The following is a 16,451-nucleotide window of genomic DNA, read 5'->3' on the forward strand; positions in this document are numbered from 1 at the left end:
CCTTAAATAAGGAGAACAAAACTGTATGCAGTACTCCAGATGTGGCCTCACCAATACCCTGTCCAGTTGTAGCAGGACTTCCCTGCTTTTATACTCCTTCCCCCTTGCAATAAAGGCGTTGCAACATACCATTTGCCTTCCTGATTACTTGCTGTACCTGCATAATAACCTTTTGTGTTTCATGCACAAGGACCCCCAGGTCCCTCTGTACTGCAGCATTATGTAATCTTCTCTATTTAAATAATACTTTGCTTTTTTATTTTTCCTGCCAAAGTGGATAACCTCACAATTTCCCACATTATACTCCAACTGCCATATCTTTGCCCACTCACTTAGCCTATCTATATCCCTTTGCAGATTGTTTGTGTCCTCCTCACAATTTGCTTTCCCACCCAGCTTTGTATCATCAGCAATCTTGGCTATATTACACTCAGTCCCTTCATCCAAGTCATTAATATAGATCGTAAATAGTTGAGGTCCCTGCACCAATCTCTGTGACACCCCACTAGTTACCGTTTGCCAAACGGTAAATGACCCATTTATCCCAACTCTCTGTTTTCTGTTAAACACAGAAACATACAAAGTAGGTTCAGGAGAAGGCCATTCGGCCCTTCGAGCCTGCACCAGTCTTCAATATGATCATGGCTGATCATGCAACTTCAGTACCCCATTCCTGCTTTCTCTCCATACCCCTTGATCCTTTTAGCCGTAAGGGCCACATCTAACTCCCTTTTGAATATATCGAACGAACTGGCCTCAACAACTTTCTGTGGTAGAGAATTCCACAGGTTCACAATTCTCTGAATGAAGAAGTTTCTCCTCATCTCGGTCCTAAATGTTAGTTAGCCAATCCTCTATCCATGCTAATATATTACCCCCAGCCCCGTGAGCTCTTATCATGTACAGCAACGGTCTATGTGGCACCTTATCGAATGCCTTCTGGAAATCCAAATACACCACATCCACTGGTCCCCCCTTATCCACCCTGCTCATTACATCCTCCAAGAACTCCAGCAAATTTGTCAAACATCATTTCCCTTTCATAAAACCATGCTGACTCTGCTTGATTAAATCATGCTTTTCCAAATGTCCAGCTTCCTTAATAATGGACTGTAGCATTTTCCCAACGACAGATGTTAGGCTAACTGGTCTATAGCTTCCTGCTTTCTGTCTCCCTCATTTTTTAAATAGGGGCATTACATTTACAGTTTTCCAATCCGCTGGGACCTTTCCAGACTCCAGGGAATTTTGGTAGATTGTAAGTAATGCATCCACTATCTCTGCAGCCATTTCTTTTAAGATCCTAGGATGCAGGCCATCGGGTCCAGGGGACCTGTCCACCTTTAGTTCCATTATTTTACAGAGTACGTTTTCTGTAGTGATAGTGATCTTTTAAGTCCGCTCCCACACCTATAGCCTCTTGATTATCGATTATAGGGGTATTTTTAGTGCCTTTTACCGTGAAAACCAATACAAAATATTTGTTCAACGTCTCTGCCATTTTCCTGTTCCCTCTTATTATTTCCCCAGTCTCATCCTCTAAGGAGCCAACGTTTGTTTACCTTAGCTACCCTCTTCCTTTTTATATAAAACTGTAGAAGCTCTTGCTATCTGTTTTTATATTTCTTACTAGTTTACTCTCAAAACCCATCTTCTCTCTCTTTATTATTTTTTTGTCGTCCTTTGCTGATTTTTTAAAATTTCCAAATCCTCAGGCCTCCCATTAATGTTGGCAACATTGTCTGCCATTGTTTTCAACTTGATACCATCCTTTATTTACTTCCTTAGTTAGCCACGGATGGTTCTCCCTTCTCTTAAAGGCTTTCCTTCTCACTGGAATATACTTTTGTTGCGAGAAATGAAATATCTCCTTAAATGTCTGCCACTGCTCATCAACTGTCTTACACTTTAATCTATTTTCCCAGTCCACTTTAGCCAACTCTGCCTTCATACCTTTATAATCACCTTTATTTAAGATCAGGACACTGGTTTGAGACCCAACTTTCTCACCCTCAAACTGAATTTGAAATTAAACCATGCTATGATCACTCTTTCCTCAAGGATGAGGTACTATGAGTTTCTCATTACACAGTACCAGATCTAAGATAGCCTGCTCCCTGGCTGGTCACACAACGTACTGTTCAAGGGAATCATCCTCGATACACTTTGAACTCTTCCTCAAGGCTACCCTGACCAATTTGATTTGTTCAATCAATATGAAGATTAAAATCGCCCATAGTTGTTGCTGTACCTTTCTTACAAGCCGCCATTATTTTTTGATTTATACTCTGTCCTACAGTGTAGCTACTGATGGGGGGCCTATAGACTACGCCCACAAGTGACTTCACAGAATCTTACAGCACAGAAGGAGGCCATTCAGCCCATCGTGCCTGTGCCGGCTCTTTGAAAGAGCGATCCAATTAGTCCCACTCCTCCTGCTCTTTTCCCATAGCTCTAAAGTTTTCCCTCTTCAAACTATTTATCCAGTTCCCTGTTGAAAGTTGTCACTAATCTGCTTCCACTACCTGTTCAAGCAGAGCATTCTGGGTTATTATAAACACGCTGCAACATTTCTTACCCCTCATGTCGCTTCTGGTTCTTTTACCAATCACCTTAAATCTTTGTTCTTTGATTAGCGACCCTTCTGCCACTTGAAATACTTTCTCCTTATTTACTCGATCAAATCCCTTCATGATTTTGAATACCTCTATCAAATCTCCCCTTAACCTTATCTGCTCTAAGGGGAGCAGAGGAACAGGAGTAGGCCACTTAGCCCCTGGAGCCTGTTCCCCCATTCAATGGGATCGTGGCTGATCTGTGACCTAACTCCATATACCTGCCTTTGCCCCATATCCTTTTATATCTTTGGTCAACAAAAAGCTATCAATGTCAAATTGTAAATTAACAACTGACCCGGCATCAATTGCAGAATATGGAAGGGAGTTCCAAACTTCTCTCACCCTCTGTGTGTAGAAGTGTTTCCTAATTTCACTCCTGAAAGGTCTGACTCTAATGTTTAGACTCTGACCCTCGTCCTAGACTCCCCAACCAGCGGGAACAGTTTCTCTCTGTCCACCCCATCTGTTCCCCTTAATATCCTGAAAACTTTAATCAGATCACCTCTTAACCTACTAAATTCCAGGGAATACAAACCTAATTTGTGTAATCTCCCCTCGTAATTTAACCCTTGGAGTGCGGGTATCATTCTGGTAAACCTACACTGCACTCCCTCCAAGGCCAATATATCCTTCCTAAGGTGTGCTTCCCAGAACTGAACACAGTATTTAAGGTGTGGTCTAACATAAGAAAAGACTAAAAAAATGATTAAGAAAGGGAAGTTAGACTATGAGAGTAAACTAGCACGAAATATAAAAACAGATAGCAAGAGTTTCTATAGGTATACAAAAAGGAAAAGAGTGGCTAAAGTAAATGTTGGTCCCTTAGAGGACGAGACCGCGGAATTAGTAATGGGGAACATGGAGATGGCAGAATATTTTGTATCAATCCTTACGGTAGAGGACACGAACAATATTCCGACAGTGGATAGTCATGGGGCTATAGGGGGGGGGGGGGGGAGGAACTTAACACAATCATAATCACGAAGGAGGTGGTATTTAGTAAGATAATGGGACTAAAGGCAGATAAATCCCCTGGACCTGATGGCTTGCATTCTAGGGTCTTCAGAGAAGTAGCGGCAGGGATAGTGGATGCATTGGTTGTAATTTACCAAAATTCGCTGGATTCTGGGGAGGTCCCAGCAGATTGGAAAACTACAAATGTAATGCCTCGATTTAAAAAAGGAGGCAAACCAAAAGCAGGAAACTATAGACTAGTTAGCCTAACATCTGTGGTTGGGAAAATGTTGGAGACCATTATTAAAGAAGCAGTAGCAGGACATCTGGAAAAGCATAATTCAGTCAGCATGGATTTATGAAGGGGAAGTCATGTTTGAAAATTTGCTGGAATTCTTTGAGGATGTAACGAAGAGGGTGGATAAAGGGGAACCAGTGGATGTGGTGTATTTGGACTTCCAGAAGGCATTTGACAAGGTGCCACATAAAAGGTTACTGCACAAGATAAAGGGGTTGGGTGTAATATATTACCATGGATAGAGGATTGGCTAACTAGCAGAAAACAGAGAGTCGGGATAAATGGTTCCTTCTCGGGTTGGCAATCAGTAACTAGTGGACTGCGGCAGGGATCAGTGCTGGGACCCCAACTATTTACAACCTATATTAATGACTGAGAAGAAAGGACCGTGTGTAACGTAGCCAAGTTTGCTGACAATACACAAATGGGACGAAATGCAATGTGTGAGAAGGACATAAAAAATCTGCAAAAGGACAAAGACAAGCTGAATGAGTGGGCAAAATTTTGGCAGGTGGAGTATAATGTTGGGAAGTGTGAGGTCATGCACTTTGGCAGAAAAAAAAATCAATGAGCAAGTTATTATTTAAATGGTGAAAAATTGCAAAGTGCTCCAGTACAGCGGGACCTGGGGGTAATTGTGCATGAAACACAAAGGATAGTATGCAGGTACAGCAAATGATCAGGAAGGCCAGTGGAATCTTGGCCTTTATTGCAAAGGGGGTGGAGTATAGAAGCAGCGAAGTCTTGTTACAGTAATACAGGGTATTGGTGAGGCCACACCTGGAATTCTGTGTACAGTTTTGGTTTCCTTTTTTACAAAAGGATATACTTGCTTTGGAGGCAGTTCAGAGAAGGTTCACTAGGCTGATTCCGGAGATGAGGGGGTTGATTTATGAGGGTAGGTTGAGTAGGTTTGGGCCTCTACTCATTGGAATTCAGAAGAATGAGAGGTGATCTTATTAAAACGTAAAACATTATGAGGGGGCTTGACAAGGTGGATGCAGAGAGGATGTTTCCACTGATGGGGGAGACTATAACTAGGGGGCATAATCTTAGAATAAGGGCTGCCCATTTAAAACAGAAATGAGGAGGATTGTAAATCTGTCGATTTCGCTGCCTCAGTGAACTGATGAAGCTGGGACATTGAATAAATTTATGACAGAGATAGACAGTTTCTTAACCGTTAAGGGAATAAGGGGTTATGGGGAGCGGGCAGGGAAGTGGACCCGAGTCCATGATCGTATTAAATGGCGGAGCAGGCTCGAGGGGCCAAATGGCCTACTCCTGCTCCTATTTCTTATGTTCTTATGTTCTACTTAAATAGGAGCAGGAGTAGGCCATTTGGCACCTCGAGCCTGCTCCGCCATTTAATAAGATCATGGCTGATACAGGGCTTTGTATAGTTGCAGCATAACTTCTACACCCTTTGTATTCTAGCACTCCAGATATAAAGGCCAGCGTTAGATTAGTCTTTTTGATTATTTTTTGTACCTGTCCATACATTTTAATGATCTAAGTCCCTGGACTTCCAAGTCTCTTTGTTAATTAAATAAATCTGGAATAAAAAGCTAGTCTCAGTAATGGTGACATGACAATGGATTGTGGTAAAACCCCATCTGGCTCACTAATGTCCTTTAGGGAAGGAAAGCTGTCGTCCTTACCCGGTCTGGTCTATACGTGACTCCAGACCCACAGCAATGTGCTGACTCTCACCTGGCCTCTGAAATGGCCTCAAGCCACTCAGTCATACCAAACCGCTGCAAAGAAGCAGCGGTTGAAGAAGGCAGCTCACAACCACCTTCTCGAGGGCAATTAGGGATGGGCCTTTGTTGCACAATCATTAATGTGGCTGAACATTCAGAGTACAGATGCGACGTGCAAAATCCGGTTTTCTGGAATTCGGACACCAGGCTGATCTGTGGCGGATTTGTCTGGAAACTGGAAAATGTTCTGAAATCCGACCCCCCTTCCGTCCTCGGCCCGACCGACACCCCCGATCTCCGTCGGCCCCAACGACCGCTCCCTCCCCCCACCTATCTACCTTCCGCGGCCCAGGCAAAGACGATCCGAATTGCTCAGAATGCGGAACGGCCTTAGCCACGAGGTTTCCGGATTTCGGACGTCACACCTGTAGTGTGCCAGTGGGAGATAGCCAGCTTTGGTTCTCTTCACTTCCAGACTTGGTGCTTTGTGTGTTTTTGTTGCTATCTTATTTCCTTGTGCTGCTATTTGTGCCGTGTGTTGGCCCCGTTGTGTTTGTGTAGCAGCAAGAGAATGTGCAGCAAGAAATGTGAGAGAGCGAGAGCAGCTGAAAGGATGGTGATTGATGAAGGGCAATGTGAGTGTGTGGAGCTGTGGCGGCAGCAAAAGCCTACTGCACCTGGTATTCCCAGGCAGTCTCCCATCCAAGTACTAACCAGGCCTGACTCTGCTTAGCTTCCGAGATCAGACGAGATCGGGCGCTTTCAGACTAGTATGGCCGTAGGCATTTACTACTCAACTTTCTCTTTCCTTAAAGGCACACAGTCCTGATTGGCTCTTGTGCTCACTTCTATGTCCCCGCCCACAGACCACAACCTTTCACTCCCTTATCGCTCAAAAACATGCCTCTCTCCACCTTCACTTTATTCAATCACCCAGCCTCCACAGCTCTCTGGGACAGAGAATTACACACATTTACAACACTCACACAACAAATTCCTCCTCATCTCACTTTTAAATGGCCTACCCCTTATTCTCAAACTATGCCCTCTACTTAGACATTCCCCCATCAGGGGAAACATCCTCTCTGCATCCACCTCGTTCAGGCCCTCACTATCTTATATGTTTCAAGAACTTCACCTCTCGTTCTTCGAAACTCCAATGAGCACAGGCCCAACCTGCTCAACCTTTCTTCATTAGTCAACCCCCTCATCTCGGCAATCAACCCAGTGAACCTTCTCTCAACTGCCTCCAGTGCAAGTATATCCTTCCTTAAATAAGGAGAACAAAACTGTATGCAGTACTCCAGATGTGGCCTCACCAATACCCTGTCCAGTTGTAGCAGGACTTCCCTGCTTTTATACTCCTTCCCCCTTGCAATAAAGGCGTTGCAACATACCATTTGCCTTCCTGATTACTTGCTGTACCTGCATAATAACCTTTTGTGTTTCATGCACAAGGACCCCCAGGTCCCTCTGTACTGCAGCATTATGTAATCTTCTCTATTTAAATAATACTTTGCTTTTTTATTTTTCCTGCCAAAGTGGATAACCTCACAATTTCCCACATTATACTCCAACTGCCATATCTTTGCCCACTCACTTAGCCTATCTATATCCCTTTGCAGATTGTTTGTGTCCTCCTCACAATTTGCTTTCCCACCCAGCTTTGTATCATCAGCAATCTTGGCTATATTACACTCAGTCCCTTCATCCAAGTCATTAATATAGATCGTAAATAGTTGAGGTCCCTGCACCAATCTCTGTGACACCCCACTAGTTACCGTTTGCCAAACGGTAAATGACCCATTTATCCCAACTCTCTGTTTTCTGTTAAACACAGAAACATACAAAGTAGGTTCAGGAGAAGGCCATTCGGCCCTTCGAGCCTGCACCAGTCTTCAATATGATCATGGCTGATCATGCAACTTCAGTACCCCATTCCTGCTTTCTCTCCATACCCCTTGATCCTTTTAGCCGTAAGGGCCACATCTAACTCCCTTTTGAATATATCGAACGAACTGGCCTCAACAACTTTCTGTGGTAGAGAATTCCACAGGTTCACAATTCTCTGAATGAAGAAGTTTCTCCTCATCTCGGTCCTAAATGTTAGTTAGCCAATCCTCTATCCATGCTAATATATTACCCCCAGCCACGTGAGCTCTTATCATGTACAGCAACGGTCTATGTGGCACTTTATCGAATGCCTTCTGGAAATCCAAATACACCACATCCACTGGTCCCCCCTTATCCACCCTACTCGTTACATCCTCCAAGAACTCCAGCAAATTTGTCAAACATCATTTCCCTTTCATAAAACCATGCTGACTCTGCTTGATTAAATCATGCTTTTCCAAATGTCCAGCTTCCTTAATAATGGACTGCAGCATTTTCCCAACGACAGATGTTAGGCTAACTGGTCTATAGCTTCCTGCTTTCTGTCTCCCTCATTTTTTAAATAGGGGCATTACATTTACAGTTTTCCAATCCGCTGGGACCTTTCCAGACTCCAGGGAATTTTGGTAGATTGTAAGTAATGCATCCACTATCTCTGCAGCCATTTCTTTTAAGATCCTAGGATGCAGGCCATCGGGTCCAGGGGACCTGTCCACCTTTAGTTCCATTATTTTACAGGGTACTTTTTCTGTAGTGATAATGATCTTTTAAGTCCGCTCCCACACCTATAGCCTCTTGATTATCGATTATAGGGGTATTTTTAGTGCCTTTTACCGTGAAAACCAATACAAAATATTTGTTCAACGTCTCTGCCATTTTCCTGTTCCCTCTTATTATTTCCCCAGTCTCATCCTCTAAGGAGCCAACGTTTACCTTAGCTACCCTCTTCCTTTTTATATAAAACTGTAGAAGCTCTTGCTATCTGTTTTTATATTTCTTACTAGTTTACTCTCAAAACCCATCTTCTCTCTCTTTATTATTTTTTTGTCATCCTTTGCTGATTTTTTAAAATTTCCAAATCCTCAGGCCTCCCATCAATGTTGGCAACATTGTCTGCCATTGTTTTCAACTTGATACTATCCTTTATTTACTTCCTTAGTTAGCCACGGATGGTTCTCCCTTCTCTTAAAGGCTTTCCTTCTCACTGGAATATACTTTTGTTGCGAGAAATGAAATATCTCCTTAAATGTCTGCCACTGCTCATCAACTGTCTTACACTTTAATCTATTTTCCCAGTCCACTTTAGCCAACTCTGCCTTCATAACCTTTATAATCACCTTTATTTAAGATCAGGACACTGGTTTGAGACCCAACTTTCTCACCCTCAAACTGAATTTGAAATTAAACCATGCTATGATCACTCTTTCCTCGAGGATGAGTTACTATGAGTTTCTCATTACACAGTACCAGATCTAAGATAGCCTGCTCCCTGGCTGGTCACACAATGTACTGTTCAAGGGAATCATCCTCGATACACTTTGAACTCTTCCTCAAGGCTACCCTGACCAATTTGATTTGTTCAATCAATATGAAGATTAAAATCGCCCATAGTTGTTGCTGTACCTTTCTGACAAGCCGCCATTATTTTTTGATTTATACTCTGTCCTACAGTGTAGCTACTGATGGGGGGCCTATAGACTACACCCACAAGTGACTTCACAGAATCTTACAGCCCAGAAGGAGGCCATTCAGCCCATCGTGCCTGTGCCGGCTCTTTGAAAGAGTGATCCAATTAGTCCCACTCCTCCTGCTCTTTTCCCATAGCTCTGCAAGTTTTCCCTCTTCAAACTATTTATCCAGTTCCCTGTTGAAAGTTGTCACTAATCTGCTTCCACTACCTGTTCAGGCAGAGCATTCTGGGTTATTATAAACATGCTGCAACATTTCTTACCCCTCATGTCGCTTCTGGTTCTTTTACCAATCACCTTAAATCTTTGTTCTTTGATTAGCGACCCTTCTGCCACTTGAAATACTTCCTCCTTATTTACTCGATCAAATCCCTTCATGATTTTGAATACCTCCATCAAATCTCCCCTTAACCTTATCTGCTCTAAGGGGAACATAGGAACAGGAGTAGGCCATTTAGCCCCTGGAGCCTGTTCCCCCATTCAATGGGATCATGGCTGATCTGTGACCTAACTCCATATACCTGCCTTTGCCCCATATCCTTTATATCTTTGGTTAACAAAAAGCTATCAATGTCAAATTGTAAATTAACAACTGACCCGGCATCAATTGCAGATTATGGAAGGGAGTTCCAAACTTCTCCCACTCTCTGTGTGTAGAAGTGTTTCCTAATTTCACTCCTGAAAGGTCTGGCTCTAATGTTTAGACTCTGACCCTCGTCCTAGACTCCCCAACCAGCGGGAACAGTTTCTCTCTGTCTACCCCATCTGTTCCCCTTAATATCCTGAAAACTTTAATCAGATCACCTCTTAACCTACTAAATTCCAGGGAATATAATCCTAATTTGTGTGATCTCCCCTCGTAATTTAACGCTTGGAGTGCGGGTATCATTCTGGTAAACCTACACTGCACTCCCTCCAAGGCCAATATATCCTTCCTAAGGTGTGTTTCCCAGAACTGAACACAGTATTCCAGGTGTGTTCTAACATAAGAAATGACTAAAAAAATGATTAAGAAAGGGAAGATAAACTATGAGAGTAAACTAGCACGAAATATAAAAACAGATAGCAAGAGTTTCTATAGGTATACAAAAAGGAACAGCGTGGCTAAATTAAATGTTGATCCCTTAGAGGACGAGACCAGGGAATCAGTGGAGATGGCAGAAACTCTGAACAAATATTTTGTATCAATCTTTACGGTAGAGGACACGAACAATATTCCGACAGTGGATAGTCAAGGGGCTATAGTGGGGGAGGAACTTAACACAATCACAATCACAATCACTAAGGAGGTGGCACTCAGTAAGACAATGGGACTAAAGGCAGATAAATCCCCTGGACCTGATGGCTTACATCCTCGTGTCTTAAGAGAAGCAGCGGCAGGGATAGTGGATGCACTAATTGTAATTTACCAAAGTTCCCTGGATTCTGGGGAGGTCCCAGCAGATTGGAAAACTGCAAATGTAATGCCTCGACTTAAAAAAGGAGGCAAACAAAAAGCAGGAAACTATAGACCAGTTAGCCTAACATCTGTGATTGGGAAAATGTTGGAGACCATTATTAAAGAAGTAGTAGCAGGACATTTGGAAAAGCATAATTCAGTCAGCAGGGATTTATGAAGGGGAAGTCACGTTTGAAAAATTTGCTGGAATTCTTTGAGGATGTAATGAAGAGGGTGTATAAAGGGGAACCAGTGGATGTGGTTTATTTGGACTTCCAGCAGGCATTTGACAAGGTGCCACCTAAAAGGTTACTGCACAAGATAAAGGTTCACGGGGTTGGGGGTAATATATTAGCATGGGAAGAGGATTGGCTAACTAGCAGGAAACAGAGAGTCAGGATAAATGGTTCATTCTTGGGTTGACAATCAGTAACTAGTGGAGTGCCGCAGGGATCAGTGCTGGGACCCCAAATATTTACATTCTATATTTACGACTTGGAAGAAAGGACCGTGTGTAATGTAGCCAAGTTTGCTGACAATACACAGATGGGAGGAAAAGCAATGTGTGAGAAGGACATAAAAAATGTGCAAAAGGACATAGACAGGCTGAGTGAATGGGCAAAATTTTGGCAGGTGGAGTATAATGTTGGAAAGTGTGAGGTCATGCACTTTGGCAGAAAAAAAAAATCAAAGAGCAAATTATTATTTAAATGGTGAAAAATTGCAAAGTGCTGCAGTGCAGCGGGACCTCGGGGTACTTGTGCATGAAACACAAAAGGATAGTATGCAGGTTCAGCAAGTGATCAGTTAGGACAATGGAATCTTGGCCTTTATTGCAAAGGGGGTGGAGTATAGAAGCAGCGAAGTCTTGTTACAGTTATACAGGGTATTTGTGAGGCCACACCTGGAATTCTGTGTACAGTTTTGGTTTCCATATTTACAAAAGGATATACTTGCTTTGGAGGCAGTTCAGAGAAGGTTCACTAGGCTGATTCCGGAGATGAGGGGGTTGATTTATGAGGGTAGGTTGAGTAGGTTTGGGTCTCTACTCATTGGAATTCAGAAGAATGAGAGGTGATCTTATTGAAACGTATACAAATATGAGGGGGCTTGACAAGGTGGATGCAGAGAGGATGTTTCCACTGATGGGGGAGACTATAACTAGGGGGCATAATCTTAGAATAAGGGCCGCCCATTTAAAACTGAAATGAGGAGGGTTGTAAATCTGTCGAATTCGCTGCCTCAGCGAACTGTTGAAGCTGGGACATTGAATAAATTTGTGACAGAGATAGACAGTTTCTTAACATATCAGGGAATAACAGGTTATGGGGAGTGGGCAGGGAAGTGGACCCGAGTCCACGATCGGATTAGCCATGATCGGATTAAATGGCGGAGCAGGCTCGAGGGGCCAAATGGCCAACTCCTGCTCCTATTTCTTATGTTCTTATGTTTGACTTAAATAGGAGCAGGAGTAGGCCATTTGGCCCCTGGAGCCTGCTCCGCCATTTAATAAGATCTTGGCTGATATAGAGCTTTGTATAGCTGCAGCATAACTTCTACAACCTTTGTATTCTAGCCTTCCAGATATGAAGGCCAGCATTAGATTAGTCTTTTTGATTATTTTTTGTACCTGTCCATACATTTTAATGATCTATGCACCTGGACTTCCAAGTCTCTTTAATTAAATAAATCTGGAAAAAAAGCTAGTCTCAGTAATGGTGACATGACAACGGATTGTGGTAAAACCCATCTGGCTCACTAATGTCCTTTAGGGAAGGAAAGCTGCCGTCCTTACCCGGTCTGGTCTATACGTGACTCCAGACCCACAGCAATGTGCTGACTCTCACCTGGCCTCTGAAATGGCCTCAAGCCACTCAGTCATACCAAACCGCTGCAAAGAAGCAGCGGTTGAAGAAGGCAGCTCACAACCACCTTCTCGAGGGCAATTAGGGATGGGCCTTTGTTGCACAATCATTAATGTGGCTGAACATTCAGAGTACAGATGCGACGTGCAAAATCCGGTTTTCTGGAATTCGGACACCAGGCTGATCTGTGGCGGATTTGTCTGGAAACTGGAAAATGTTCTGAAATCCGACCCCCCTTCCGTCCTCGGCCCGACCGACACCCCCGATCTCCGTCGGCCCCAACGACCGCTCCCTCCCCCCACCTATCTACCTTCCGCGGCCCAGGCAAAGACGATCCGAATTGCTCAGAATGCGGAACGGCCTTAGCCACGAGGTTTCCGGATTTCGGACGTCACACCTGTAGTGTGCCAGTGGGAGATAGCCAGCTTTGGTTCTCTTCACTTCCAGACTTGGTGCTTTGTGTGTTTTTGTTGCTATCTTATTTCCTTGTGCTGCTATTTGTGCCGTGTGTTGGCCCCGTTGTGTTTGTGTAGCAGCAAGAGAATGTGCAGCAAGAAATGTGAGAGAGCGAGAGCAGCTGAAAGGATGGTGATTGATGAAGGGCAATGTGAGTGTGTGGAGCTGTGGCGGCAGCAAAAGCCTACTGCACCTGGTATTCCCAGGCAGTCTCCCATCCAAGTACTAACCAGGCCTGACTCTGCTTAGCTTCCGAGATCAGACGAGATCGGGCGCTTTCAGACTAGTATGGCCGTAGGCATTTACTACTCAACTTTCTCTTTCCTTAAAGGCACACAGTCCTGATTGGCTCTTGTGCTCACTTCTATGTCCCCGCCCACAGACCACAACCTTTCACTCCCTTATCGCTCAAAAACATGCCTCTCTCCACCTTCACTTTATTCAATCACCCAGCCTCCACAGCTCTCTGGGACAGAGAATTACACACATTTACAACACTCACACAACAAATTCCTCCTCATCTCACTTTTAAATGGCCTACCCCTTATTCTCAAACTATGCCCTCTACTTAGACATTCCCCCATCAGGGGAAACATCCTCTCTGCATCCACCTCGTTCAGGCCCTCACTATCTTATATGTTTCAAGAACTTCACCTCTCGTTCTTCGAAACTCCAATGAGCACAGGCCCAACCTGCTCAACCTTTCTTCATTAGTCAACCCCCTCATCTCGGCAATCAACCCAGTGAACCTTCTCTCAACTGCCTCCAGTGCAAGTATATCCTTCCTTAAATAAGGAGAACAAAACTGTATGCAGTACTCCAGATGTGGCCTCACCAATACCCTGTCCAGTTGTAGCAGGACTTCCCTGCTTTTATACTCCTTCCCCCTTGCAATAAAGGCGTTGCAACATACCATTTGCCTTCCTGATTACTTGCTGTACCTGCATAATAACCTTTTGTGTTTCATGCACAAGGACCCCCAGGTCCCTCTGTACTGCAGCATTATGTAATCTTCTCTATTTAAATAATACTTTGCTTTTTTATTTTTCCTGCCAAAGTGGATAACCTCACAATTTCCCACATTATACTCCAACTGCCATATCTTTGCCCACTCACTTAGCCTATCTATATCCCTTTGCAGATTGTTTGTGTCCTCCTCACAATTTGCTTTCCCACCCAGCTTTGTATCATCAGCAATCTTGGCTATATTACACTCAGTCCCTTCATCCAAGTCATTAATATAGATCGTAAATAGTTGAGGTCCCTGCACCAATCTCTGTGACACCCCACTAGTTACCGTTTGCCAAACGGTAAATGACCCATTTATCCCAACTCTCTGTTTTCTGTTAAACACAGAAACATACAAAGTAGGTTCAGGAGAAGGCCATTCGGCCCTTCGAGCCTGCACCAGTCTTCAATATGATCATGGCTGATCATGCAACTTCAGTACCCCATTCCTGCTTTCTCTCCATACCCCTTGATCCTTTTAGCCGTAAGGGCCACATCTAACTCCCTTTTGAATATATCGAACGAACTGGCCTCAACAACTTTCTGTGGTAGAGAATTCCACAGGTTCACAATTCTCTGAATGAAGAAGTTTCTCCTCATCTCGGTCCTAAATGTTAGTTAGCCAATCCTCTATCCATGCTAATATATTACCCCCAGCCACGTGAGCTCTTATCATGTACAGCAACGGTCTATGTGGCACTTTATCGAATGCCTTCTGGAAATCCAAATACACCACATCCACTGGTCCCCCCTTATCCACCCTACTCGTTACATCCTCCAAGAACTCCAGCAAATTTGTCAAACATCATTTCCCTTTCATAAAACCATGCTGACTCTGCTTGATTAAATCATGCTTTTCCAAATGTCCAGCTTCCTTAATAATGGACTGCAGCATTTTCCCAACGACAGATGTTAGGCTAACTGGTCTATAGCTTCCTGCTTTCTGTCTCCCTCATTTTTTAAATAGGGGCATTACATTTACAGTTTTCCAATCCGCTGGGACCTTTCCAGACTCCAGGGAATTTTGGTAGATTGTAAGTAATGCATCCACTATCTCTGCAGCCATTTCTTTTAAGATCCTAGGATGCAGGCCATCGGGTCCAGGGGACCTGTCCACCTTTAGTTCCATTATTTTACAGGGTACTTTTTCTGTAGTGATAATGATCTTTTAAGTCCGCTCCCACACCTATAGCCTCTTGATTATCGATTATAGGGGTATTTTTAGTGCCTTTTACCGTGAAAACCAATACAAAATATTTGTTCAACGTCTCTGCCATTTTCCTGTTCCCTCTTATTATTTCCCCAGTCTCATCCTCTAAGGAGCCAACGTTTACCTTAGCTACCCTCTTCCTTTTTATATAAAACTGTAGAAGCTCTTGCTATCTGTTTTTATATTTCTTACTAGTTTACTCTCAAAACCCATCTTCTCTCTCTTTATTATTTTTTTGTCATCCTTTGCTGATTTTTTAAAATTTCCAAATCCTCAGGCCTCCCATCAATGTTGGCAACATTGTCTGCCATTGTTTTCAACTTGATACTATCCTTTATTTACTTCCTTAGTTAGCCACGGATGGTTCTCCCTTCTCTTAAAGGCTTTCCTTCTCACTGGAATATACTTTTGTTGCGAGAAATGAAATATCTCCTTAAATGTCTGCCACTGCTCATCAACTGTCTTACACTTTAATCTATTTTCCCAGTCCACTTTAGCCAACTCTGCCTTCATAACCTTTATAATCACCTTTATTTAAGATCAGGACACTGGTTTGAGACCCAACTTTCTCACCCTCAAACTGAATTTGAAATTAAACCATGCTATGATCACTCTTTCCTCGAGGATGAGTTACTATGAGTTTCTCATTACACAGTACCAGATCTAAGATAGCCTGCTCCCTGGCTGGTCACACAATGTACTGTTCAAGGGAATCATCCTCGATACACTTTGAACTCTTCCTCAAGGCTACCCTGACCAATTTGATTTGTTCAATCAATATGAAGATTAAAATCGCCCATAGTTGTTGCTGTACCTTTCTGACAAGCCGCCATTATTTTTTGATTTATACTCTGTCCTACAGTGTAGCTACTGATGGGGGGCCTATAGACTACACCCACAAGTGACTTCACAGAATCTTACAGCCCAGAAGGAGGCCATTCAGCCCATCGTGCCTGTGCCGGCTCTTTGAAAGAGTGATCCAATTAGTCCCACTCCTCCTGCTCTTTTCCCATAGCTCTGCAAGTTTTCCCTCTTCAAACTATTTATCCAGTTCCCTGTTGAAAGTTGTCACTAATCTGCTTCCACTACCTGTTCAGGCAGAGCATTCTGGGTTATTATAAACATGCTGCAACATTTCTTACCCCTCATGTCGCTTCTGGTTCTTTTACCAATCACCTTAAATCTTTGTTCTTTGATTAGCGACCCTTCTGCCACTTGAAATACTTCCTCCTTATTTACTCGATCAAATCCCTTCATGATTTTGAATACCTCCATCAAATCTCCCCTTAACCTTATCTGCTCTAAGGGGAACATAGGAAC

The 16,451-nt window shown here is 43.3% G+C and overlaps 1 protein-coding gene and 2 non-coding genes across 6 annotated transcripts in view; all 3 read right to left on the reverse strand.

Moving 5' to 3' along the window:
- The window catches only part of caps2 (calcyphosine 2), a 191,183-nt gene that overhangs the window by 133,077 nt on the left and 41,655 nt on the right, over positions 1–16,451 (reverse strand). The gene's annotated exons all lie outside the window — the stretch shown is intronic.
- LOC139225950 (5S ribosomal RNA) lies at positions 6,239–6,357 on the reverse strand. Its single transcript, XR_011587186.1, has one exon. It is a non-coding gene; the product is annotated as a 5S ribosomal RNA (ribosomal RNA).
- Positions 13,095–13,213, reverse strand: LOC139225962 (5S ribosomal RNA). The gene has a single exon (XR_011587188.1). It is a non-coding gene; the product is annotated as a 5S ribosomal RNA (ribosomal RNA).

This window comes from Pristiophorus japonicus, chromosome 15 (genome assembly GCF_044704955.1).
Source record: "Pristiophorus japonicus isolate sPriJap1 chromosome 15, sPriJap1.hap1, whole genome shotgun sequence".
Lineage (NCBI taxonomy): Eukaryota > Metazoa > Chordata > Chondrichthyes > Pristiophoridae > Pristiophorus > Pristiophorus japonicus.